The sequence below is a fragment of the Mirounga angustirostris genome, unplaced genomic scaffold, assembly GCF_029215605.1.
Source record: "Mirounga angustirostris isolate CCGP_5_RB_7025 unplaced genomic scaffold, mMirAng1.0.hap1 SCAF_2, whole genome shotgun sequence".
NCBI lineage: Eukaryota > Metazoa > Chordata > Mammalia > Carnivora > Phocidae > Mirounga > Mirounga angustirostris.
Window position 1 is genome coordinate 127,291,062 of NW_026991710.1, and position 27,315 is coordinate 127,318,376.

General features: G+C 41.9%; 1 protein-coding gene across 3 annotated transcripts in view; it reads left to right on the forward strand.

Moving 5' to 3' along the window:
* Positions 1-22,815: 22,815 nt before the first annotated feature.
* FHIP1A (FHF complex subunit HOOK interacting protein 1A) overlaps positions 22,816-27,315 on the forward strand; it is a 230,350-nt gene continuing 225,850 nt past the window's right edge. For all 3 annotated transcript variants that reach the window (XM_045880302.3, XM_045880303.3, XM_054508706.2), the window contains exon 1: positions 22,816-23,177. The gene's annotated coding sequence lies outside the window, so the exon portion shown is untranslated. The remainder of the gene's footprint in view (positions 23,178-27,315) is intronic.

The window sequence follows — 27,315 nt, forward strand, 5'->3', positions numbered from 1 at the left end:
GTGTCTATTAAGTCTATGTGGTCTAATGTGTTGTTTAAGGTCGATGTTTCTTTGTTGATTTTCTGTTGGATGATCTATTCATTGATGAAACTAGGATGTTAAATTTCTCTACTAATACTGAATTACTGTCAATTGTTCCCTTTATGTGTATTTATATTTGCTTTATATATTTAGGTGCTCCTATGTCAGATGCATAAATATTTACAAAAGTTATATACTCTTGTTTGATTAATCCCTGTATCATAATTTAATATCCTTCTTTCTTTCTTATTACAGCCTTTCTTTTAAAGTCTGGGTTTTTATTTTTTTTATTTTTTTTAAAGATTTTATTTATTCATTTGAGACACAGAGATACAGAGAGAGAGAGAGCATGAGCAGTGGGAGAGGCAGAGGGAGAGGGAGAAGCAGACTCCTGGCTGAGCCAGGAGCCCGATGTGGGGCTCGATCCCAGGACCCCGGGATCATGACCTGAGCTGAAGGCAGACGCTTAACCATCTGAGCCACCCAGGTGCCCCTGGGTTTTTTTTTTAAACATTTTATTTATTTGACAGAGAGAGATAGTGAGAGCAGGAACACAAACAGGGGGAATGGGAGAGGGAGAAGCAGGCTTCCCGCGGAGCAGGGAGCCCGATGTGGGGCTCGATCCCAGGACTCTGGGATCATGACTTGAACCAAAGGCAGACACTTAACTACTGAGCCACCCAGGCGCCCCTAAAGTCTGTTTTGTTTGACATAAGTATAGCTGCCCCAGATTTCTTTTGGTTTCCATTTGCATGGAATATCTTTTTCTATCCCTTCACTTTCAGTCTGTGTGTGCCCTTACATCTGAAATGAGCCTCTTACAGGCTATATATACATGGGTGTTGTTTTTTTATTCATTCAGCCATTTTATGTCTTTTGATTGGAAAATTTAGTCCATTTACATTTGAAGTAATTATTAATAAGTATGTACTTATTACCATTTTGTTACTTGTTTTTTGGCTGTTTTGTTGTTCCTTTATTTTCTTCCTTTGTGATTTGATGATTTTCTGCAGTAGTATGTTTAGATTCCTTTGTCATTATTTTTATCTACTATAGGTTTTTGCTTTGTGATTACCATTATGTTTACATATAGCAACTTATTTTTATAAATCTCTTTTAAGTTGATAACAACTTACGTTTAGATGAATCCTAAAGGTCTACATCCCCCTACCCTATGTTTTATGTTTTTGAGGTCACATTTTTTATATTATATATAAAATATATATATTATATATATAATATATATCTATCATATCTATATTTGTATAAGATATATATTAAAAATATATATTATATCCCTTAATTAATTATTATAGATATATTTTTACTACTTTACCTTTTATTTTTATTTATTTTTTAAAAGATCTTATTTATTTATTTATTTGATAGCGGGAGAGAGAGAGAGAGAGCACAAGCATGAGAGAGTGAGAGCGCATAAGCAGGGGGAACAGCAGGCAGAGGGAGAGGGAGAAGCAGGCTCCCTGAGGAGCAGGGATCCCAGGGCAGGGCTCAATCCCAGGACCCTGGGATCATGACCTGAGTGGAAGCCAGATGCTTAACCAACAGAGCCACCCAGGAGGCCCTACTTTTGCCTTTTAACCTTCATACTAGCTTATAAGTGATGATCCACAACCTTAACAGTGTTAGATTATTCTGAATTTTACATATATTTACCTTTCCTTTACTTTTGCCAATGAGAGTTATACCTTCATATATTTTCCTTTTACTAATAAGGACCCTTTTGTTTCAGCTTAAAGAAGTCCTTTTAACATTTCTTAGAAGGCCCATCTAGTTGTGATGAATTCCTTTAGTTTTTACTGTCTGGAAATCCAGATCTCCTTTAATTCTGAATGACAACTTCTCTGGGTTGAGTATTCTCGATTGTAAGTTTTTTTCTTTCAGATCTTTGAAAGTATTGTGCCGCTCCCTTTTCTACAAAGTTTCTGCTGAAAAATCTGCTGATAGTCATAATGGGGTTCCCTTGTATAAAACAAAGTGTTTTTCTCTTGCTGCTTTTAAGATGTTCTCCTTGTTTTTTAACATTTGACGTTTTTTATGTTAAGTTTTTTCTTTAATTCCAGTATAGTTAACATATACTGTTATATTAGTTTCAGGTGTATGATATAGTGATTCAACAATTTTATACATTACTCAGTGCTCTTCATGATTAAGTGTACTCTTTTTTTTTTCTATTTCTTTTTTTTTATTCTTATGTTAATCCCCATACATTACATCATTAGTTTTAGATGAAGATTAAGTGTACTCTTTAATCCCCATCCCCTATTTCACTCATCCCCCCTGCCCACCACCCCTCTGGTAACCATCAGTTAATTCTCTATAGTTAAGAGTCTGATTCTTGGTTTGTCTCTCTCTTTTTTTCTTCCTTTGCTTGTTTGCTTTCTTTTTAAATTCTACATATGAGTGAAATCACTCATTTGGCATTTATCTTTCTCTGGCTTATTTTGCTTAGCATTATACTCTCTAGCTCCATCCATGTTGTTACAAATGGCAAGATTTCATTCTCTTTTATGGCTGAGTAATATTCCATTGTATATGTATGTATACCACATTTTCTTTATCCATTAGTCAATTGTTGGCCTCATGGGCTGCTCCCATAATTTGGCTATTGTAAATAATGCTTCAATAAACATAGGGGTACACGTATCCCTTTGAATTAGTGTTTTTGTTTTTTTGGGGTTAATTACCCAGTAATGCAATTACTGGATCATAGAGTAGCTCTATTTTTTAACTTTTTGAGGAACCTCCATACTATCGTCCACAGTGGCTGCATCAGTTTGCATTCCCACGAACAGTGCCAGAGGGTTCCTTTTCTTCCACATCCTTGCCAACACCTGTTGTTTCTTGTGTTGGTTATTTTAGCCATTGTGACAGGTGTGAGGTGGTATCTCATAGTGGTTTTGATTTGTATTTCCCTGATGAAGAATGATTTTAAGCATCTTTTCATGTGTCTGTTAGCCGTCTGGATATCTTTGGAGAAATGTCTGTTTATGTCTACCTCCCATTTATTTTCTTTTTCTTTTTTTAAAGATTATTTCTTTATTTGAGAGAGAGAGAGAGAGCATGAGCAGGGTGAGGGGCAGAGGGAGAAGCAGACTCCCCGCCGAGCAGGGAGCCCAATGTGGAGTTCGGTCCCGGGACTCTGGGATCATGACCTGAGCCAAAGGTAGACATCCAACCAACTGAGCCACCCAGGTGCCCCTTCTGCCCATTTCTTAACTGCATTATTTGTTTTTTTGGGTGTTGAGTTGTCTCAGTTCTTTATAGATTTTGGATACTAACCCTTTATTGGATATGTCATTTGCAAATATCTCCTCCCATTCAATAGGTTGTCCTTTAGTTTTGTTGATTGTCTCCTTTGCTGTGCAGAAACTTATTTTGATATATTCCCTGCACTTTATTTTTGTTTTTATTTCCCTTGCCTCAGGAGGCATCTAGAAAAATGTTGCTATGGTGTCAAATTATTGCCTGTACTCATTTCAATGATTTTTACGGTTTCAGGTCTCACATATAGGCTTTTAATCCATTTTGAGTTTATTTTTGTGTATGGTGAAAGTGGTCCAGTTTCATTCTTTTAGATGTTGCATGTTGCTGTCCAATTTTCCCAGCACCATTTATTGAAGAGACTGTTTCTTATTGGATAGTCTTGCCTCTTTTGTCAAAGTTTAATTGACTATATAATTGTGGGTTTATTTCTGAGTTTTCTATTCTGTTCCATTGATCTATGTGTCTGTTTTCATGCCAGTACCATAACGTTTTGATTGCTATAGCTTTATAATATAACTTGCAGTCTGGAATTGTGATACCTTGTTTTTCTATTTTTCAAGATTGCTTTGGCTATTCAGGGTCTTTTGTGGTTCCATACAAATTTTAGGATTATTTGTTCTAGTTTTGTGAAAAATGCTCTTGGTATTTTAATAAGGATTGCATTAAATCTGTAGATTACTTTGGGTAATATAGATATTTTAACAATACTTTTCTTCCAGCCCATCAGCATAGAATGCCTTTCCATTTCTTTCTTTCTTTTTTTTTTTAAAAGATTTATTTATTTGACAGAGAGAGACACAGCGAGAGAGGGAACACAAGCAGGGGGAGTGGGAGAGGGAGAAGCAGGCTTCCCGCTGAGCAGGGAGCCTGACGTGGGGCTCAATCCCAGGACCCTGGGATCATGACCTGAGCCGAAGGCAGATGCTTAACGACTGAACCACCCAGGTGCCCCTGCCTTTCCATTTCTTTGTGTCATTTTCAGTTTCTTTCATCAATGTTTTATAGTTTTCAGAGTATAGGTCTTTCATCTCTTTCATTTAGTTTATTCCTAGGTATTTATTATTTTTGGTACTATTGTAAATGGGATTGCTTTCTTTTTTTTTTAAGTATTTTATTTATTTATTTGACAGAGAGAGACACAGCAAGAGAGGAAACACAAGTGGGGGAGAGGGAGAAGCAGGTTTCTCATTGTGCAGGGAGCCGGATGTGCAGGACCCGGGTATCATGACCTGAGAGTAAGACAGACGCTTAGCGACTGAGCCCCCCAGGCGCCCCGAGATTGCTTTCTTAATTTCTCTTTCTGCTGCTTCATTATTAGTATATAGAAATGCTACAGATTTCTGTACATTGATTTTGTGTCCTGCAACTTTATTGAGAGAGAGAGAGAGAGCAGAAGCAGGGGGAGGGGCAGAGGCAGAAGGAGAAGCCGACTCCCCAGTGAGAAGGGAGCCTGATGCGGGGCTGGATCCCAGGAACCCAGGGTCATGACCTGAGCCTAAGGCAGACACTCAACTGACTGAGCGACTCAGACGCCTCCTGCAACTTTATTGAATTCATTGATCAGTTCTGGTACATTTTTGGTGGAGTGTTTACTGTTTTCTTTTTTCTTTTTTTTTTTTAAGATTTTATTTATTTGAGACAGAGAGAATGAGAGAGATAGAGCACATGAGAGGGGGGAGGGTCAGAGGGAGAAGCAGGCTCCCTGCCGAGCAGGGAGCCCGATGCGGGGACTCGATCCAGGGACTCCAGGATCATGACCTGAGCCGAAAGCAGTCGCTTAACCAACTGAGCCACCCAGGCGCCCCGTGTTTACTGTTTTCTATATAGTATCATGTCATCTGCAAATAGTGAAAGTTACTTATTCCTTACCAATTTGGATGCTTTATATTTCTTCTTGTTGTCTGATCACTGTGGCTAGGACTTCTACTTTGAATAAAAGTGGTGAGAGTGGACATCTTTGTCTCATTCCTTTTTTTTTTAATAGAGAATCATTCTCTTGATTCCTTTTTTTTTTTTTTAAGATTTTATTTATTTGACAGAGAGAGACAGAGAGACACAGCGAGAGAGGGAACAGAAGCAGGGGGAGTGGGAGATGATGAAGCAGACTCCCGGCTGAGCAGGGAGCCCAATGTGGGGCTCGATCCCAAGACCCTAGGATCGTGACCTGAGCAGAAGGCAGATGCTTAACGACTGTGCCACCCAGGCACCCCTAATCTGTTCTATTTTTTTAGTTTCTATATCATTTAATTCTGCTCTAGTCTTTATTATTGCCTTCCTTCCGCTGGGTTTGAGTTTTGTTTTTCGTTGTTTAGCTCCATTATATGAGAGGATAGGTTGTTTATTTGAGATTTTTCTTGCTTCTTGAGGTAAACTTGTATTGCTATAAACTTCCCTCTTCGAACATCAACAAAGATTCATCTTCACTGCATCTTAAAGATTTTGGACCATTGTGTTTTCATTTTCATTAGTTTCCATGTAATTTTTAATTTCTTCTTTGATTTTTTTTTTTTTGGTTGACCCATTCATTGTTTAGTAGCATATTATTTAACCTCCATGTATTTGTGCTGTTTCCAGACTTTTTCTTGTGGTTGATTTCTGGTTTCATAGTGTCGTGGTCAGAAAAGATGCATGGTATGACTTCAATCTTTTTTAATTTGTTAAGACTCATTTTGTGACTTAATATGTGATCTGTTCTGGAGAATGTTCCATGTGTACTTGAAAAGAATGTGTGTTCTGCTGTTGTAGGATGGAATGTTCTGAATATATCTGTGAAGTCCATCTGGTCCAGTGTGTCATTCAAAGCCATGGTTTCCTTACTGATTTTTTGTTTGGATAATCTGTCCATTGATGTAAGTGGAGTGTTAAAGTCCCTACTATTAGGGCGCCTGGATGGCTCAGTCGTTAAGTGTCTGCCTTTGGCTCAGGTCATGATCCCAGGGTCCTGGGATCGAGTCCCACATCAGGCTCCCCGCTCTGCGGGAAGCCTGCTTCTCCCTCTCCCACTCCCCCTGCTTGTGTTCCTGCTCTCCCTATGTCTCTCTCTGTCAAATAAATAAATAAAATCTTAAAAAAATAATAATAAATAAAGTCCCTACTATTATTATATTACTATCAAATTTTTAATGTTTATTAACTGTTTTTTGTATTTGGGTGCTCCCATGTTATATGCATAAATATTTACAATTATTATATCCTCTTGTTGGATTGTCCCCTTTATTATTATATAGTGTCCTTCTTTGTCTCTTGTTACAGTCTTTGTTTTTTTGTTTTTTTTTTAAAGATTTTATTTATTTATTTGAGAGAGAGAGAGAGAGCACATGAGAGGGGGAGGGCCAGAGGGAGAAGCAGACTCCCTGCTGAGCAGGGAGCCCGATGCGGGACTCGATCCTGGGACTCCAGGATCATGACCTGAGCCGAAGGCAGTCGCTTAACCAACTGAGCCACCCAGGCGCCCCTACAGTCTTTGTTTTAAAGTCTATTTTGTCTGATATAAGTAGCACAACCACAGTTTATTTTTATTTTTTTGTTTTTTGATTTTTTTTTTTTGAGAGAGAGATGGCATGAGTGTGTGTGAGTAGGGGGGCGGGGCGGGAGGAGAAATCTTAAGCAGACTGCACTGAGTGCAGAGCCTGCTGTGAGGCTCAGTTTCACAATCCCAAGATCATGACCTGAGCCGAAACCAAGAGTTGGATGCTTAACTGACTGAGCCACCCAGGCACCAGCCACTCCCACCTTTTTAGAAAGCATCCATTTGAATGATAAATTTTTCTCCATCCCCTCACTGTCAATCTTCAGGTGTCTTTAGGTTTGAAATGTGTCCTTTGTAGGCAGCATATAGACAAATCTTGTTTTTTATCTGCTCGTTACCCTATATCTTTGATTGGAGTGTTTAGTCCATTTACATTCAAAGTAATTATTGATAGATATGTATTTATTGCCACTTTGTTACTTGTTTTGTAGTTTTTCTCTGATCCTTGCTCTTTTTCATGGTTTTTTGGCCTTCTTTAGTAATATACTTGGATTCCTTTCTCTTTATTCTTTGCATAGCTATTACCAGTTTTTGATTTGTTGTTACCATGAGGTTTGTGTATATACCATATTGTGCATATGGCAGTCTATCTTAAGTTCATGGTTGCTTAAGTTTGAACCCATTCTTTACTCCACCCTCCCTTTTAGGTATATGATGTTGTATTTTACATGCTTTTTTTTTTTTTTTAAGATTTTATTTATTTGAGAGAGAAAGAATGAGGGACAGAGAGCATGAGAGGGAAGAGGATCAGAGGGAGAAGCAGACTCCCCGCCGAGCAGGGAGCCTGATGTGGGACTCGATCCCAGGACTCCAGGATCATGACCTGAGCCGAAGGCAGTCGCTTAACCAACTGAGCCACCCAGGCGCCCTTACATGCTTTTATTTTATGAACCCCTTGTTTGATTTTTTTACAGAGGTACTTATTTTACTGCTTTTGTGTTTTTTACTTTTTATAGTCTCTCTTAAGGTTTTTCCTGTCCCCTCAAAGAGTCCTCCTTAATATGTCTTGTAGGGCTGGTTTAGTCATCATGAACTCCTTTAGTTTTTGTTTGTCTGAGAAACTCTTTATTTCCCCTTCTGTTCTGAATGACAGCCTTGCTGGATAGAGTATTTTTCGCAGCAGATATTTCCCTCCTGGATCTGGATATCTGTTTCCTTTCCCAGATTAGGGAAATTTTCAGCTATTATTTCTTCATGTAAATTTCCTGCCCCCTTTTCTTCTGGGATTCCTATAATACAAATGTTATTGCCCTTGATGGAGTCACTGAGTTCCCTAAGACCATTATCAGTTTACATAATTTGTTTTCCTTTCTTTGCTCAGCTTGGTTACTTTCCACTACTCTGTCTTTCAGGTCATTAATTCTTTCCTCTGCTTCATCTTCCCTGGTATTTATTCTATCAAGTGTATATATTTAAATAAATAAAATAAAGATTTTATTTATTTATTTGACAGAGAGACAGGAGAGCAGGAACACAAGCAGGGGGAGTGGGAGAGGGAGAAGCAGGCTTCCCGCCTAGGAGAGAGCCCGATGCAGGGCTCGATCCCAGGACCCTGGGATCATGACCTGAGCCGAAGGCAGACGCTTAATGACTGAGCCACCCAGGCGGCCCCATGAAGTGTATTTTTTAATTTAACTTATTGTGTTCTTCATCTGTGATTGGTTCTTTTCTCCTCTTTGTTAAGTTTCTCACTGTCCTCCACTCTTAAATCCAGTGAGTATCTTTATGATCAGTACTTTATTTATTTATTAAGATTTTATTTATTTATTTGACAGGGAGAGACACAGCGAGAGAGGGAACACAAGCAGGGGGAGTGGGAGAAGGAGAAGCAGGCTTCGCATTGAGCAGGGATCCTGATGCAGGGCTCGATCCGAGGACCCTGGGGTCATAACCTGAGCTGAAGGCAGATGCTTAACGACTGAGCCACCCAGGCACCCCTATGATCAGTACTTTAAATTCTCTAGGAGGCATATTACTTATGTCCATTTTGCTTAGGTCTCTTGCTGTGATTTGATCCTATTTCATTTGGGACATATTTCTCTTTTGTATAACTCTTTGTGTCTGTTCCTATATGTTAGGAAAGTCAGCTATGTCTCTTGCTGTTGACAGTAATGGCCTTATGAAGAAGAGATCCTGTAGTGCTCTGTAGTGCAGTGTTCCCTGTTCTTCAAGGACTAGTGCTCAGGGTCTCCTATGTGTGTTGTGTGTGTTCTGCTATTGAGTCCTGGCTCTTTTTCCTTCAGTCCAGTTGTTTGCAGAGGCTTTCTTTGCCTTTTGTGGGCAGTATTTAGTCCCCAACGGGGGTGGGGAATGATTTAACAAGATGTGCACTGGCCCGCTTGTGAAATGAAACCTGCTACCACCACCAATGCTGGAGGTGAGGTCCCGCAAACACACGAGTTGGGAGATGAGGTGTTGATGGGGTTTGTGCTGGTCTTCTTGGGGAGGAGACCTGCAGCAGTGGGATGGAGGCAAGTGTAACTGGGTAGGGCAGATCTGCCAAAGTGTATGTGGGGTGGTTTCGTGAAAGCAAGTTAGGTAGCAAGTGTCAGCACTGTGCTGGTACCTACAGATGGCCCTATGTTTATGCTGGAGGTTGGGATAGGGAAATTACATGTGCCAGCTCCTTTGTTCCTCGTGGGATCTCGGCGTGATACCTGCCTCTCCAGGCCACACTCTGAGATGGGTTAATCACTCTCCCTCCTGTTGGCCCTGGCATTTTTCAAACTGCTGGTTCTATGCTGTATCTTCATGGGCTGTTGGGCTTTGTCTTTAAGGATGGGGACTCAGCTTCCTAATACCCTCTGTCTCTCCCAGAGTCAAACCCATGGATTTAAAAAATTCCATGCTTTAAGTCCCCCTGGTTGTAAGAACTCATGACATTTGGCTTCTCTTTTAGAGCCAAATATTATGGGGATTCATCTTCCCTGTGCTGGCTCCCCATTGTGAAAGTCTGTTTTTCACCCTTTTCTATACCACCAGCTCCCCTCCCACCATGGACAGCCAAGGTCCATTTGGCTCCCAAACTGCATCTTCCCTCTTCCTACCCTCTTCTCTATCTTTAGTATTCAGATCATTTTCTGGATTATTTACACTGATGTGAGTGTTATCTTGTTGTATCTGTGGGAGGAGGTGAGCTTAGGGTTCTCCTACTCTGCCATCCTCCCAGCTTCTCTCTAACTTTTGACATTTTAGTTATAATATGTTTTGGTGTGGATTTTTTTGGGTTCATCCTTTTTAGGACTCTGGGATTCCTGGATCTGAATGTCTGTTTCCCTCACCAGGTTAGGGAAGTCTTCATCCATTATTTTTCTAAAAGATTTTCTGCCCTGTTTTGTCTCTTCTCCTTATGAGCCTTCTGTAATGCAAATATTGTTTCATGAGTCCCCAAGCTATCTTCAGTTTTTTTCACTCTTTCTTTTTGCTGCTCTGATGGGGTGTGAGTTCTACTGCCTTCTCTTCAAGCTCACTGATCCTTTCTTCTGCTTCATCCAATTTGCTGTTGAATCCCTCCAGTGAATTTTCCAGTTTGGTTATTGTATTTTTCAGCTCTGATTTCTTTTTGCTAGTTCTATATTTTATACCTTTGTTAAAGTTTTTACTGTGCTCATTTATTTTTTACCTGTGTTCAGTGAGACTCTTCATGACCATTATTTTGAACTCTTTATCACGTAAATCACTTATCTCTGTTTCCTTAAGGATTTTTTTTTGGAGGTTTTATCTTATTCTTCAATTTGGAACACATTCCTCTGTATCTTCACTTTATTTTTTGACTTTGTGTTGGTTTCTATATATTAGATAAAACAGCTGCCTCTCCCAACCTTGGAGGAGTGATCTTGTGTGGGAGATGAAACTTATTGTTCAACCTTGCCCTAGCTCTAGATTGTCTCTCAAACCATTGTAGTTATGCAAGCAGCCAATTTTATTTTTAATGGCTCCTAGTAGTTGAGGTTATGCCAAGAATTGTCAATTTCCCAAGGGGGAGGATCTCAATCAGCACCTAGGTTTAGGAAAATTGGAAGCAAGACCTTCAGGCAGCAGCTTTTAAAGTATGCAAACATATATAATCCTATGGGACTTCAAGCATTAAGTCCCACTGGCTATTATAACCAGGTGATCTAGCGGTGTCCACTGGTTACAGCTACAAAAATTAGGGTTCTAGAGGAGGGTATTTTCTCCTTTCCAGGAGATACTGGTGAGTTGGAGTGAGGCAGAAGGAGAGTGCAGATGGTGCATGCCAGCGTCTGTCCCCAGAGAATACCCTAGCAGGTTCCTTGATGTGTGTTAAATTAGGTGCTTACACTTCAGACCAGTGTTTAAGATAATGAAATAAGCATTGTTCACATAAAGTCTGGGCTCCTCTAAATCGACTGCCTCTGCACTGGTCCCTGTGATGGGTGAGTTTGAGTGTGTGAACTCTTTAAAAGCTGTTTCCTCAGTTATCTATAGCCTTGTTCGTCTTGTGGACATGAGCCCTATTGGTTTTCAAAGCTAGGCATTTTGGAGGCTTGCTCAGATACAGGTGTTGAACACTGGTGTGCCCAATGTGGAATTCAAACCTGGAGCTCCTCAGGGAGAAGCTCCAGGTTTTGATTGCCCTCCTGATTTTGCATCCGTGTGTCAGGAGTAGGGTTTGATGAGATTGTCTCAGCCTCTCCTACCCACTTTAATGTGGGTTCCCCCCCCTCATTTGTCTGATATGCAGAATTTGCTCAGCTAGTTTTTTTTTTTTTTTTTTTTTTTGGTTTTGGTTTTTTTCCCGAGAGGAAATTGTTTCATATGTAGCTCTTGATTTGGTGTATTCATGGCAGAAGTTGAGGTCAGGATCTTCCTACATTACCATCTTGAGCTAGAACTTTCAAGTACCATTCTATTAGAAGTTTCTAGGCAGTCCCAGCTAAAGTTAATTCCCTTTAAAAAAATTTCCTATAACTCTAATCATGTTATACCTTGTCTACAGTGATTAGCATAGACAGTTTCCTTTCTTTTCTGGATTACTGTAGTGAGATGGTGTTATGTTCATTTTTGTGGCTCCCTCTAGGTTTGGAGTTTGGTAGGTTCTTAATGTGTGTACAATATTGAAGGGAAGGAAGAAAATAAGTGTATATGTATACACACACACCTGCTGTATTCCTTATCCTTAAGATATGTATATGTACTTAAATAAATATGTTTGCAGTAATGTTTCATGCATTAAACCAAAGACTTCTGGTTCTAGATAAGATAGTGAACTGAGCATGACTGCTGGCTCCTTCTCATGCACAACCATTCTGGAGATGTCAGAAAGGAGATACCTATTACAATCTAGTATCTAAGGAAAAGTTTTCAACCTAATGATGGATACCAACCAAAAATCTATAATAACCATCATACTTAGCAAAATTTTAGATGCTGTATTACTTAGGAGTGTGTTTCCTATATGTAAAAGAAACCAAAACAACAGTGGTAAACACACAAGGGATTGGCTTTTCCTCGTAGCAGGAAGCCCAGAGGTGGGCAGTGCAGCTCTAGTACATGTTCTCACAAAGCTTCAGTGTTTAGGCCCCTTCTAGCTTTCTTTCTTTTTTTTTTTTTTTTAAAGATTTTATTTATTTTTTTGAGAGCGAAAATGAGAGAGAGAGAGAGAGCATGAGAGGGGAGGAGCAGAGGGAGAAGCAGACTCCCTGCTGAACAGGGAGCCTGATGCGGGACTCGATCCCGGGACTCCAGGATCATGACCTGAGCCGAAGGCAGTCGCTTAACTGACTGAGCCACCCAGGCGCCCCCCTTCTAGCTTTCTGATCATCATCTCACACAAAGAGCTTTTTTCCCCCTCATCCTCTCAAGGTGCTTTTGCTTCTTAGGTAACCATGATCTAGGCAGGAAGAAGGGAGTGAAGAGAAGGGCAAAGAGATGTGGAACGGAGCCAGCTGGGCTTTCTGAAAGCTCACACAGGGACACTGTCTAACATCCCATTGGCTTGACTGTTACATGACCACCTTTAGTTGCAAGGACAGTTGCATTTTTGCCTCTATAAACAAAATTGAGTTCTGGTAGAAAGGAAAAAATAGAGACTTGAAATTGGGTAGGCTATTAGTAGCATCTGCTTTGTATTCTGTTTAGGTTTGAGAATAACATCATGCTCTCCACTGTGACCACTAACCTTTAAGTTAGTAGTTGATGTCTTGGCCATTGTAAAAAGAAAACAATAAATGTGAATATAACCCTGTCAGTTCTGCTAAAATCTGCAAAACTGTATCTAGCTTATTAAATCACTTATTAAACAATACTAGGTAGCTTACTGAGCCTATAAATTTGGCAACAGATACACATTTGGAACTATATAACTAGGAACTGTACCCAAATCATACTGCAGATCTTCTGTAGTGGAGAAACCACTGTTACCACTCTTTGGCAGAGACACTGCAGTGTGTACTGTGAAATCTACCAATCTGAGCACTGGGTACCAGGGCAAGAATCTCTGCCACAACCCATTCTCTTGTTTTCTCTCTTTCAGAATGATTCTGCACGGTGCTTTCTTCTTTACTTCATTCATGTCATGTCCTTTCAAAATCTGTGTTCTATCTGTACAAGAGTCTGACAAAAGCAAGTTTCTGTCCTTTATTATGGGATTTGGGGACTTAAAAGGAGAGAGACATCTCCTAATGCCCAGGGAGGATGTTTAGAGATGCCTAGATGACTGGAAAGAATGATGTATACATTACAACATATTATATCACTTTCAGATATTGATAATGTATATAAATTCTCTTCAAATTCAACCAACCTATAGAACCAAAAAGAGTCCAGCAAGAAAACCAGATGCATGATCAATGTATAAAAATAAATTTCAGAGCACCTGGGTGGCTCAGTTGGTTAAGCGACTGCCTTCGGCTCAGGTCATGATCCCAGGGTCCTGGGATTGAGTCCCACATCGGGCTCCTGGCTCAGCGGGAAGCCTGCTTCTCCCTCTCCCACTCCCCCTGCTTGTGTTCTTGCTTTTGCTGTCTCTGTCTCTGTCAAAAAAAAAAAAAAAATCTTTAAAAAACAAATAAAATAAATGTCATACCTCCATACCAACACTGACCAATTAGAAATTTTAATAAAAAATTTATTAATTGCAATAAAACCATATGATGTACAGAAATTGAGCTATTAAAGAATTCAAAAAAATTATGGAAAAAATTGTACAACTCTATTAAAAGATATTTTTAAAATATCTGAATAAATGATGCAAAATATCCCGCTAATAGATGGGATGTATTAACATTTTGAAGATTTAATTCCTCAAAAACTAATCTATAGATGCAGTATAATTAAAAAGAACTCCAGGAGCGCCTGGGTGGCTCAGTTGTTAAGTGTCTGCCTTTGGCTCAGGTCATGATCTCAAGGTCCTGGGATCGAGTCCCACATTGGGCTCCCTGCTCCGCGGGAAGCCTGCTTCTCCCTCTCCCACTCCCCCTGCTTGTGTTCCCTCTCGCTGTCTCTCTCTCTCTGTCAAAAAAAAAAAACAACAAAAAAACCCAGAAGGATTTTTGGAGGTAAATCAATAATGTGATTTTAGAATGTATTTGGTGAATATCTAATAGCAATTTTGAAAAATAAGCCAAAGCAATTGAAACAGTGTCACAGGATCAAATCTTTAAGCCAAGGGGTCAGGGTAGAAAGTCAAGAAACAGACCTGTGAATATATGGGAATTTGCTATAAAGAAATAAATTTGGTAAATATTGGATTATTCAGTAAATAGTACTGAGAAAATTAGCTCCCCATAAGGAGAAAAGTACAATCAGATCCCTATCTTATCTAAAAATAAACTCTGAATGTATTATAAAAGATGAAATATAAAATTGAAGAAGAAAATATAGGAGAATATGCGGAAAGGAAAAGATTTCTTTAATAGGAGTTCCAGGTTGAGTCCTCCAAGAAATAGATCCTAAGATAGAGATTTGCATTTGGGGAGACTTTTGGGGTGTGGTCTCAAGCTCAACACCTATGGAGGAGCCAAGGAGGCAGGATCCTGCTGAGTGAGAAGTTGAACTGTGGTAGTTTTAGCTTGATCCCATGGGGAACTCCAGAGCCGGGACAGTTCTGATTTGGACTGAGTGGATCCAACCTCTATTCCTTGCATAGACCAATCACTGTCCCCAGGAAGTGGGCATGACCTTGGGTAAGATAGCTAGTCAGGGGCAATGCCAAAGTTTCCCATCTTTTCCTCTTGGCAATTGTGAATAATGCTGCTATGAACGTGGGTGTGTAAATATCTCTTCAAGATCCTGCTTTTGATTCTTTTGGCTCTATATGAGAAGTGGGATTGCTGGATCAGATGGTAATTATATTTTTAACTTTTTGAGGAAGTAGCTGTACCAATTTGCATTCCCACCAGCAGTGCACAGGGATTCCCCTTTCTCTCCACATCCTCACCAGCACTTATTTTCTGTGTTGTGTGTATGTGTCTGTCTTTTGTTTTGTTTTTGACAGTGGGTGTCATAATGTGCGTGAGGGGCTGTCTTGTTATTTTGATTTGCATTTTTTAATACAACTAGTTTTTTAAAAGTAAAATTTATTGTCTTATAAGCATAAAAGCAACACATATTCATTGCAGAACATTGGGAAAACAGAAAAGTATAACGATGAAAATATTTCTTAGAGTCCTGGTACTTCAAGACAATTAGTGTTAATGATTTGGTTTGTGTTTTTCAATTTTTTATCTGTCCATGTTTACACATGGGTCATGCTAGCCCATACTGCCCCTTTGGGCAATTCAGAAAGAGTCATCCTGTTTTCTAGGTTAAGTGCAGCCCTGTACCGGGGTGGGCAGCTTGATAAGCACGGCACAGCTAGATTTCAGATCTCACTTGCTCTGAGGGCAGGCATCTTGTGCAGTGAACAACATGTAAAACCGTATGTTGTAGTTCTGAATGTACACATGGGTTTTATTTTATATTTTTTGTGAAACCGAGATCATAATATGTGGTAGACTATGTTTAGATAGAACATAATTTATTTTAGTTTATTCCTACTTGATAAATTGTTTCCAAAATTTTTATATTGTAAATTCTTGCTGGTATGGTAATACTTATACATAAATATTCACTTTTAGAATTATTTCCTTATGATAAATTCCTAAAAATTGCCTGGAAAATTAAATCTGCGGGCTCATGATGTGCACTCCACTGTGTTCAGAGAGATATTAATCCTCATCACAAACCAATAGTGTGAAGGTCCCGTGATTCTCTCCTTTTGGAGAGAAAACTGAGGCACAACAAGAAATGAAGTGACTTAGTTACTTGATCCAGGTCACACAGCTGGGAAATGGTAGAGTTTGGATTTCAACACACTTCTGTCAGTTGCATCTGCTCCAGAGCCCAAGCCATTAACATGCTACAAGGGATTCACTTTAAAGGGGAAGACAGATGGATTTGAGAAGAGTTTTACAATAAATAAGACTCATCAGTGGAGGGGTGCCCGGGTGGCTCAGTCGTTGAGCGTCTGCCTTCAGCTAGGGTCATGATCCCAGGGTCCTGGGATGGAGCCCTGCATCGGGCTCCCTGCTCAGCAGGAAGCCTGCTTCCCCCTCTCCCACTCCCCCTGCTTGTGTTCCTGCTCTCGTGTCTCCCTCTGTCAAATAAATAAATAAAATCTTAAAAAAAAAAAAAGAGTCATCAGTGGAATAGACCTTGACCACTAGATAATTTCCGTAGGAGATGAGACCATTCAAAAGCAATGGCTTATTATTATTATTATTTTTAATGTATTTGTTAGAAGAATTTCTTGACAAAATGATAAATATTTGAACAAGACACACATTGTTCATTTCTAAGCTCTTTTTAAGAGAAGCAACTTCAGAATATAATTTAAATTTTGATTTAAGCTGACTAAAAATGGTGTCTTTGTACCCTTTTTAGTTTAGATTCCAAAGTATCTGGGTCAATGAAGGGATCGTTTTGATATCCTCATCTCAGACTGCTCACTTCCCTATGCTGCACCTGAACTTCGGTTTTTGTTAAACAGAGGTGATAGCCTTTGTTCACTTCCTCATGGAGATGTTAAGATAGAGAGTATAGACCCATGAGCTCTGTGAAAGAAGAGTGTTTGCAAGTGCTAATGAGATATCGCTCTTCTTTTTTCATATAATCATGGATTTTGATATTTTAAATATTTTGGGGGAAATATGTAATGCAATTCAAAATGATTACATTTTTAAAAACGATTTTATTTATTTATTTATTCGACAGAGTGAGCAAGCATGAGCAGGGGAAGGGGCAGAGGGAGAGGGAGAAGCAGACTCCCGGCTGAGCAGGGAGCCCGATGTGGGACTTGATCCCAGGACTCTGGGATCATGACTTGAGCTGATGGCAGATGCTTAACCGACTGAGCCACCCAGGCACCCCAAAATATAACTACATTTTTAAGCACGAATTAAGGAGGTAAGAAAAGAAGGGAGTGTTGTGTAGCTCTTCTGCATTAAAGAAATCTAATATGAATGCTTGGACATACTGTATATAACAAGCTAAAGAAGATTAGAATAAATGAGACAAATCAATGAAAAATACAATCTAGAAAAGGCTGACGTTATATTACTAATATAATGCATTCACAACCATCGTGCTTTTGTTCCTTCCTTCCTTCCTTCCTGTAGGCTTCACACCCAATGTGGAGCCCATGGTGGGGCTTAAATTCATGACGGTGAGATGGAGACCTGGGCCGAGATCAAGAGTCCAGTACTTAACTGACTGAGCCACCCAGGCAGCCCCAATGTGCTTATTTCTAACTTCTGCTTAGTTAGTCATTTTAACTTCTAAAGTAGTAGAGTTCAAATCAATGGCTTACTGGATCCATCCTGTTAAAAATACATTGCTTCAAACTAGAACTCTTTTATATATTGCCAGTGGGAGTGTAAATTGCTATAACCACCTTGGAAAACTTTGGCAGTATCCACTAAATCTCATTATATACACAGCCTATTATCCACCAAGAGAATGTGACACTTACTTATGGCAGAAAACGTGGAAATAGAGAAAAGAACAAAGAGAATAAAAAAGGGTCATCCTAATATAGAGAGAACAAGTAACATTTTTAAGGAGAATCCTACTTTAATAACTGTCTTGGAGTAGGATTATTTTATATAATAATGTGAACACATTTTCATTTAATTGCTATTCATCAATATTTAAAAAAATCTGCCTATAATATTATAACATGGCTTCACCATAATATCTAGTGCTTATCATAATTCTGTCTTGCTGGCTGCTTAGGATATTTCTTTTCACTACATTTAAATGACACAGTGATGGACATTCTTATAAATTAAGTTTTGGCAAATATTTGAATACTAGAATAAATTCCTAGAAGTAAAATTTCTGGTTTGAAAAGTATAAACATTTTGAATATTTAGATATACATTTCTAAAAATTACTGTAACTTCCTTCAGCATGGTATGATACTGTCCAACATCCAACAATATTATTTTTATAATTTTTCTAATTTTGTCAAATTTATAAATAAAAAATAATTGTTTCTCATTCTAGCTTTAATTGGTATAATTGGACTTTTAAAATATACTGGCCATCGGGGCACCTGGGTGGCTCAGTTATTAAGCATTTGCCTTCGGCTCAGGTCATGATCCCAGGGTCCTGGGATCGAGCCCTGCAACGGGCTCCCTGCTCGGCGGGAAGCCTGCTTCTCCCACTCCCCCTGCTTGTGTTCCTTCTCTCTCTTTATCTCTAACAAATAAATAAATAAAATCTTTTAAAAAAATAAAATACACTGGCCAATTGTGTTTTCTTAAATTTTATTTTTTAGAATTCTGTTCTTTTGACTTTTTCTACTGTTACATCTCATTTGAAATAATTTTTTATAAAGGAGTAGCAACAAAATTTCTTTGCTTATTACATATGCTGTATTTTTTTTCTGCTTTATCACAAACTTTTCATATTTCAAACTCTTTTCCCAAACTAGTAAACTCTGATACTTTAGTTTGTCTCCTTGTGGAAATAGAACTCAGAAGAAACTACTATAACATGGATTGTATTAGACACCTTTGTTGGATTTCATTTCTTATGTTTTTTTTTTTCTCCAATGACTATCATGTTCTATCTTTTTTATTTATTTAATTTATTTATTAATTTATTTATTAAAGATTTTTTATTATGTATTTATTTGACAGAGACATAGCGAGAGAGGGAACACAAGCAGGGAGAGCAGGAATGGGAGAAGCAGGCTTCCTGCCAAGCACGGAGCCCGATGCGGGGCTCTATCCCAGGACCCTGGGATCATGACCCAAGCCGAAGGCAGACGCTTAACGACTGAGCCACCCAGGTGCCCCATGTTCTATCTTTTTTAATTGAGATAAATTGAAATAGAATATCATATCAGTTTCAGGTGTATAAAATAGTGATTTGATGTTTATATACATTGTGAAATAATCACCATAATAGGTCTAGTTATCATCTATCACCATACAAAGTTAATACAATATTATTGATTGTATTTCCCTTGCTGTACAATACTTTCCTATGACTTATTTATTTTATAACTGGATGTTTGTACCTCTTGTTCCCTTTCTCCATTTTGTCCCCCACCTCTATGCCCTGCTCTTCTGGCAACCATCAGTCTGTTCTCTGTATCCATGAGTCTGATTTTTTTTTTTTTTTTAGATTTTATTTATTTTTGAGAGAGAACACACGTGGGGAGGGGCAGAGGGGAAGGGAGAAGAGTCTGAAGCTGACTCTGCACTGAGCATGGAGCCCAACATGGGGCTCGATCCCACCACTGTGAGATCATGACCTGAGTTGAAACCAAGAGCTGGATGCTTAACCAACTGAGCCACCCAGGTGCCTCTGTTTTGTTTCGTTTTTTACAGTTCCACATGTAAGTGAAATCATATGGTATTTGCATTTCTCTGACTTATTTCACATAGTATAATACTCTCAAGCTTCATCCATGTTGTCGCAAGTGGCAAGATTTCATTATTTTTTATGGCTGAGTAATATTCCATTGTTTTTATATTTTTATTTCATGTCCTTTCTTTTCCCTTTCCTTTACTTTTAGTAAGACTTATTTCCTCTAAAACGATGACTCTGTTTCATCCCCAGAGAGCATAGTGGATACGTATGAAATTCATATTTGTAGAGAGGGAATTAATATTCTTAGCTGCTTGCCATTTATATCAGATACTGTGCTAGACACTTCACTGCATTAATTCATGTTATCCTTCAAACAACCCTAATGAAGTAGGTATTATCTTCATTTATAAACTGAGGGAATTGAGGATTGTTCAAATTATGTGTCCTTTCCTGTCTTTCCTTTGGCCTTCTTGATTTTTACCCCCAACCTGTTCCTTTTGAAGTCTTCTTTGCTCTGGCAATTCCATCCTTCCAGATGCTCAGGCCAAAAACCTCAGAGTCTTCCTTGTTTTCTTTCCTTCATACTTCACATTCAATCTGTGAGGAGTCCCTGTCAGTTTATCTCCTCCACCCCTATCTCCCACATCAAAGTCACTATCCTCTTGCTCTTGGATTATTTCAATAGCCTTCTAATTGGTCTCTGCTACCCACTACTGTCTATACTTAGCCTAGCAGTCAAAGTGATGCTATGTGTCAGAAGATGTCATTTTTCTACCCTAAAGTCTCCAGTGGCTCCCAGCTCAGTCAGAGTAAAAGCCTCACCTGAACTGTACCACCCCGACCTCTTCCCCCTCTGTACCTTCTCCATTCTGCCACTCTGGTCTCTTGGCTGTTCCTAGCGCACTCAGGCATATTCCTGCCTCAGGGCTTTTGTACTTGCTGTGCTTTCTGCCTTGAAAGTTGCCTGTCCGGATATCTTGCTCCTTAACCTCCTTCGGGCCTTTGCTCAATGTCACCTCCTCCAGAGGTGTTCTTTGATCATCTTATTTAAAAGAGTACCTGTCATACTCCTTATGTCTCCTCCTTGCCTAATTTTTCTCCCTAGCATTTCTAATCATTTGGCAGTCCACACATTCATCATCTGTCTCTTCCAACTGCAAGGTAAGTTCCATTAAGGCTAGAATTTTTATGTGTTGGTTCTCCCCTGTGACCCCAACACCTCCAAGAATGCCTAGTATCCCCAAAGCACTAAATAATGGCTGAATAAGTGAAGGATTCCCCCACATTGCAATCATTAGAGCAGGCCAAAGTGACCTGCTGTGTAGACTTCCTCTCTTCTACTTTCTGTCTCTCTTGTCCTTCCCCAGCTTTTGCTTAAGAGACCCTAGTCTGCACTTGTTACAGGTGAAAGGCTGGCGAATCCTGAGAGGAGTCGAACCCTCGTTCCTGCTGCCCTCCAGTAACCACAGCAGTGGTGGTAGACAGCCTTAGAAGGAAGTGTGAAATTTTTATCACCCCATTACCATGGTTGCAAGAGAGAACTTGAAACTAGATATACCTGAATTTGGTTATCTCCAGATGCGATTCATTGAGAATGACGGGAGGAAGATGCTTCCTCCAAAGGAGAGTTTGGTAACGTGCCAGCAGGATGCTGCTGAGGTGGAAGATTCTCCATATCCGCCTTTGTAAGCCCTGGTGTGGCCCAACCTGCTCAGGTTTGGGCTTACCTCAAGTTTCAACCCCGCCAACCACAGGGCTCTGAAAATGCCAAGAAGGCCTCTACCCAAGAATTTGATTCCTCCTCCTGGATTTAAAGTACAGAAAGCAAAGCATTGACTATGCTGCCCAAGCACGCAAGGGGTGTGGGAGATGGAGGAATGGGGAGGGAAGGCGGCCCTTCCCAGTTTGGCAATGGGCACAGACCCAAGCGTCTAATGAAGGGCAGCTGGCAAAGGAGGGGCCGGGCTGTCCGGGCTGGAAGTCTGGGCTCTGGCAAGGCTGTTGAGACCGGGGCAATGCCAAAGATCAACCCTTCTTCCCACCCCGCCCCGCCCTGCCCCGGTGGGGTGGGGGTGGGGGGTAGGCGGGTGGGGTGGGATGGATTCTGAACCTGCTTTCCCATTTTCTGGGGAGTCTTGAGTTGGGGATGATTCCTTTTTGCTGTAAAACTGTCCAAATTAAGAAGCCCTCATTTGGGGGCGGGGGGGGGGGGGTTTGACAGTGAATGTGTGCCATGCACAAATACTCACAAACAACTGCAACAACACTTTTTTTTTTTTTAAAGATTTATTTATTTGACAGAGAGAGACACAGAGAGAGGGGGAACACAAGCAGGGGGAGTGGGAGAGGGAGAAGCAGGCTTCCCGCGTAGCAGGGAGCCCGATGCGGGGCTCGATCCCAGGACCCTGGGATCATGACCTGAGCCGAAGGCAGACGCTTAACGACTGAGCGACCCAGGCGCCCCTGCAACAACACTATCTTAAAAAAAAAAAAGCTACACCTGTTTTCCCCCCCTCACCAACGCCCCTTCCCCCCCTCGCTCCCCCAAACCCCGACACATTAAGTCTGCCCGGGGCAAATTTCCCCCTGCCCACTTAAGTAGAATATGCCAGTAGAATAACAGGCGAATGGTTCCATCACTTGATTCAGGTCTCCTGGGACTGTATTAGCATTTTAAAATTCAAACCTCAGGGACAAAAAGAAAGACTTCAGTGAAAGAAACTGGAGTGGGGAGAGGGGGCCGCTGGCCGCCGTCAAACCTTTGGAAAGAGAGAAATCGAAAACGTCCGTGACGGGCGGAGTTGCGACTTCCTCCGCTCCGCAGGACCCGAGAAGCGAGCCCTCTGGCCGGTTCTGAAGCGCTGATTTATTTTCTCGTTTGGTGGGGGGTGTGAGCGCGGCTGTGCGTGAAGGGATGCAGTTCCGGCCAAAGACGAGCCCCCAAAGGCCGGGTGTCCTTCACGCCGCCCGGGTTAAGTTTCGGTGGAAAGTTTCCCTCCGAAGCTCCTCCCCGTTCACCCTGGAAACCAGTGCCAGGCGGCCGCGCGGCGGAGCCCGAGCCCCCGCGCACCTGGCGGCCGCGCGTCCCGGGGGCAGGGGCGGGGGCGGGGCTGGCGGCGGCCGGGGCGGGGCCGGACTGCGCGCTCCCCTGGGCCGCCGAGCAGGTCGGGCCCCGCCCCGCCCCGGCTCGCCCCGCCCGCGCTCCCGAGAGCCGAGTTTGGAGGGGGGAGTGGTGCGGGGCCCCGGATCCGCGCGGCTCGGACTCCCGCTGACTCACCGTCGAAAAGTTGCGCTCAAACCTTCTCCCTCCTCCTACTTTCTTCCTAGGGCCTGGCTGTTTGTGGAGTTGGAGCCGGGCGGGGAGGAACCGGCTCCCCACACCACCCGGTGCCCGGCGTCGGTGGCGGCTCGGCGGCCCGCGTCCCCAGGACGGCGGCACAAACTTTCCCGGCTGTTTGGGGATACTTGTCGGGAGAGTCCCACACTTGGAGGGAGGAGGAGCCGGGTCCGCGCACAGGTACGTGGCATCCTGCTCTGAGCTTTGCGCTTGACGGATTCCTTCATTTTAGGGGCTTAAGGGAGGGGGGAGAGCAGACGGGTCCTTTCCTTGCATTCCCCCCGACTGGGCTGGAGGAGCAGGTTTTGGGATGGGGGTTGCGCTGGGAATATCCCAGACAAGATCGCTGCGTCGGGCCTCAGCACGGCGGGGAGGAGGTGGCTGCCAGAGCTGTGGGACCGGGCGTTCCTCGGTGACTGACCCCGGGGGAGAGGGAGCCAGCTTGTTTTGACGGCGAAAGATGTCATCGGGACTCTCCACCTCGTTCCTCTGTCCCTGAGGCCAGAGAGCGGGGGTCCTACGGGAGGAACGGGAGGAGGCGGAGAGATCTAGGGCTCAGTTTTCCTCTCGAAGCCACCTCGCTCTTACGCAGGAGACAGAGGTGGTGCCGCTCTGAGGTTGCAGTACTCTCCTGGTGTTAAGGACGGACTTGTTGGGTGGCTGTTGCTCAATTTCATAAGGTCTCTAATGAAACTGCGTTCAAGTCGTGGTGGTTGTTATTGGTGGTGTGCCTGCATGTCTGTCCGTCTCTCCCCCGCCCAGACTCCAACAAAGCTTCCTTGTTAACCCTGTTTCTGCTGGGGGTATGGAACTTGCAAGCCCGGCCAGAGAGAGGTGTTGGTAGCAGCTGTAGTCTTGTTTGCTTGGAACTTTGGGAATCACGTGAGCTTTGCTTGTTTGTTTTTTAAAGATTTTATTTATTTATTTGAGAGAGAGAATGAGAGCGAGAGAGAACACCTGAGAGGGGATAGGGTCAGAGGACGAAACAGACTCCCTGCTGAGCAGCAAGTCCGATGTGGGACTCGATCCCAGGACTCCAGGATCATGACCTGAGCCGAAGGCAGTCGTTTAACCAACTGAGCCACCCAGGCGCCCTCACGTGAGCTTTGTTTCACCACCTGCGCCCATCGGTTCTTAACTGAGCCAGCTTCCACCATGCAGCGAGTGCTGCAGCCTCCGCCATCCCGTTGGAGGAAGGAGCCCCAAACAGAGGAGAGACAGCCCTGACGAGTGGTAGCAAGCCGACCGATTGGGCCCACCCGCAGGCTTCTCTAGAAGGGCTCTGCTATCAAATTCATCTTATTAGGAAGTCATCTGCTCTCTGCTAATAGCCACAGCAGCCCTGATGAAATTATGTAGGTCATTGAAAAATAATTCCTGCTTAATCACCTTTATCCTGTTGATTAATGAGAGAAAAGATTTCCTCTCCTTAATGTACCATGCCTGCTTGGCAGGGTCACCCGCCTCACCTCAAGTTCACTTGTACACCTGGCACTAGACAGGCTGTTGTCCCTGCCAAAACCTAGCACACCCCAGTTGAAGTCTACATTTGGAGAACATTAGTGGTCACCTCTGGACAGATATTATGCAGGAGATCCAGCCCATGAATTTTAATGCTGCATACTTGTCGGCTTTAGATAACTTTTCAGATAATTAAAAGCTGGTTTCTTTTAGCTGCAGTTAATCCCTTTCCACAGAGCTCATAAGAATTGTGCCCATGCTTGTCTTGAAATGCATTAAGTTTGGGGTCCCATTTTTCGTTTGTCTTGTAGCTTTCAGAACAGGATTAAATTGTGTGTGGGGTGGGTCAAAGGGCAAAAGAAACTGAGCCTCAGTGAACTAGATTCAGAGAGAAGTTTAGAGTGGTCTCATAATTTAGGCCCAACTGCCCAGCTAGCTTCCTTTTTTCCTCTGCGCAGAGACACTATAGGTTGTATTGCTTGTAATGTAGGCCTTTGAAGACTAGAAATCAAAGGACTGGAGTAATGCATCACTGGACAGTTCTGCATGATAATATCCCAAGTTTGGCTCTGAACACTTTCTCTACAAAGTTCATAGGAAGCCAATAGATAATGTCTGCAAATCAAAAAGCAGATGTGCAAACAACTTATGTAGGAATAGAGAGGTACAAATTAGAAGAAGCAAGAGTTGCCTGAGGAGGGACTTTTGAAATTTTGTTCTTGTATTACTTAAAATAAAATTTTGATAAAGAAACTTCCTCTCCCTGCAAATATAAAACAATATTGCTTTCAGGCGCCTGGGTGGCTCAATCGTTAAGCATCTGCCTTTGGCTTAGGTCATGATCCCAGGGTCCTGGGATCGAGCCCCGCATTGGGCTCCCTGCTCGGCAGGAAGCCTGCTTCTCCCTCTCCCACTGTGCCTCTCTGTCACATAAATAAATAAAATCTTCAAAAAAACAAAACAAAACATTGCTTTCTCAGATCCATGCTTAGGTGCTTGATCTTTATTCTGTCTACACGTGTTTCATAGGGCGGCAATACATGGGCCCTTGGAAGAATTGGGCGCTCAGATTCTGGCCTTGGAACACAATTTCTACCTACTTCACTCTCTGTCTCAGCGACTTCCAACTCTTAGTCTCAGTAGAGGAATAGTGCTCAAGAGTAACCAGTAATGTCAGGGATTTCATTTATAGAGATCTGATCTCTTAGTAAAGACAAATAACTGAAAGTAACCTTTCTATAGTGCTTCATGATCAGCAAAGTGCTTTGACATGTACTGTATCTGTGCTTTGTGATTTAACTGTTCTGTAGTGAGTACTGTTACATTTAGACTATGTAGGAGGAAAACGGATAAGATTCAGAGAAAATAAGGAACTTTTAGGTACATACTTCTGTCAACCTTTTAAAAGGAAAAGGCTTAAAAAAAGGAAAAGGTAAGTAATTCAACCAGCAAAATTGAGTTTGTTCAGGAGTGGCAGAGGAATTGCAGTTCGGGACAGGCAAAGGATGACGAACCGTAGGCAATTTGGGAGAACAAAGGAGGAGAGTGTCCTTTTATAGAGGAAAGGAGGAAATTGGGAGGGGTTTGTTTTGAACAAAAGCACTTTGGAGGACAAATGAGAGTTCTAGTGGTGGGGGCTTCTCACTGGCTGCAGGTGAGGGCAGCTTGCCATGGCTGGGCTGAGAGGAGGCCGGCCTTCTGGATTGTGCAGGCTGCCACCATGAGTGGTATGGGTGTCCGAGCCCTCCTTCATGGCTTCCCAGTGCCAATTTTGAGGTTGGTTTCTTTAACACATTTTCACATTTCCCCCTTTTGGTCAAGATCTTTCTTTAAGAGCATCGCTGATCAAGAGTTGGGTCATCCTCCTTATTAGAAACATTTCTGTCCCTTGATGTGAGGAAGGACCTTTCCTGGGTGTTAGGTCTCATGTCAGAGGAAGTGCCCAGACTGGAAACTGTTGAGGCCACATTTAAGTAACAGGGGAAAGGTAGAAGGGAGAGTTCTCAGGCATTTCCCATCTAAAGTCTATATCTTATCAAGGTTGTAAGCACTGAAGATAATCTTGATGCATTGAGTCAGCATCCCTTACTGGGTACGTTGTTTCTACAAAGGTTTGACAGGCACCAGGTACAAAGCTTAAAAATGATTATATAAAAAAGGATGAGAGGAGCAGAATAATGACCCCAGTTTGTATAATAGTCCTAAACCAGGAGCCTAAAGCTGAAGGTAACTAGCCAAAGAGATCAAAGGACCATGGATGGTCACGTGGAATTTGTTGTAGCCAATATGCTTGTTCCTTAATTTTATGTATTTGGGTTTCCACTTCTTTGGAGGAATTTATTCTTGTGCGTCAGGTGCTTGCTATCACGTTTGTTCATTGGTGTGAGTACTTAGAGTAGGGATAAGTGCCCTTTCAATAGAGGCAAATCCGGAGTCATATATACCTCCTGGGAGTTCCTGGTTAAGACAGTGGTGAAGATTTAATGGGGAAGACCAACGAAAGGCTTCAGATTTATTGTGGATGTGCACAGAGACCGTTAGAAATTCTAGTAAGCATTGGCTTCCAGTCTACCAGCTGCCTAAACATTCATAGGCCCATTGAGAGGCCCGTTCTCCACAAAGGTAAAATCAGGTGGTGCATATAGGATTCCTGCTAGGGTTTGATTATTAATAGTGCTGTTCATTGGGATTATTCAGTTGGTCCTTTCAAGCCAAGGGTCAGTGGTGTTTGAGGAATAATTAGGGAGAAATCCTCTTGTTCTGTGGACTTTGTTCTTGAAGACCATATAGAGAGGGGTTGTTCTGCGAGGGCAGGCCGACCTAAGGTAGTAGTGAGAATGGGCAACCGTATGGATGG